The sequence below is a fragment of the Gavialis gangeticus genome, unplaced genomic scaffold (assembly GCF_001723915.1).
Source record: "Gavialis gangeticus isolate Ggan-Ray unplaced genomic scaffold, GavGan_comp1, whole genome shotgun sequence".
NCBI classification, from domain to species: Eukaryota; Metazoa; Chordata; order Crocodylia; family Gavialidae; genus Gavialis; species Gavialis gangeticus.
Window position 1 is genome coordinate 22,952,703 of NW_017728993.1, and position 660 is coordinate 22,953,362.

At 60.0% G+C, this 660-nt stretch overlaps 1 long non-coding RNA gene across 1 annotated transcript in view; it reads left to right on the forward strand.

Moving 5' to 3' along the window:
- LOC109286681 overlaps positions 1-654 on the forward strand; it is a 37,139-nt gene extending 36,485 nt beyond the window's left edge. The window contains exon 3 of the long non-coding RNA XR_002094648.1: positions 565-654. This is a non-coding gene — a long non-coding RNA (uncharacterized LOC109286681). The remainder of the gene's footprint in view (positions 1-564) is intronic.
- Positions 655-660: the final 6 nt, after the last annotated feature.

The window sequence follows — 660 nt, forward strand, 5'->3', positions numbered from 1 at the left end:
AACCCAGTGCGCGGTGTGACGTTATGGTCCATCTTAGACTACGTTATGCCATGCCATGCTGTATATCCTACCCTATCCCACCCTGCCATGCGCTGATACAGCAGGGCATAGCAGAGCAGAACCTGTTATTCCTACACCACACCACACGTCCTATCCTATCCTATGTTGTCATGCGACGACGCAACAGGACATGGCATAACATATGATATGACAGAACATGACGACATGTATCCTGCTAGGTCACGTCATGCCTGGTGATGATAGAACAGGACAGAGCATGACATGATGTGCGACATGCGAGACCATAACATCCGGTATTGCTGTGCTCTGCTATATCATATATCATAGCATGTCTTGTTCCGCCGCGCTAGAGCAGAGCACAGCAAAACGGTGCGTGAGGTGAGACGACAGAGCATGACACGACCCGACACGACCCGACACGAGGGTCGTCCGGGCTCCCCGGGGTGCAGTGCAGGGGCGCGGGCGCGCAGGGCTGGATCCGGGCCGGGGGGGGCGCGTGTCCCCTCCCCGCAGCCCCCACCCACCCGCCTGCTCTCTCCCCAGGACGATGGAGAGGCCGCCCGCCACGCTGCCCCGCAGTGACCCGCGCAATGCGGACAGCACGAGCGAGCCGGAGCCGGAGCCGGAGCAGGAGCCGGA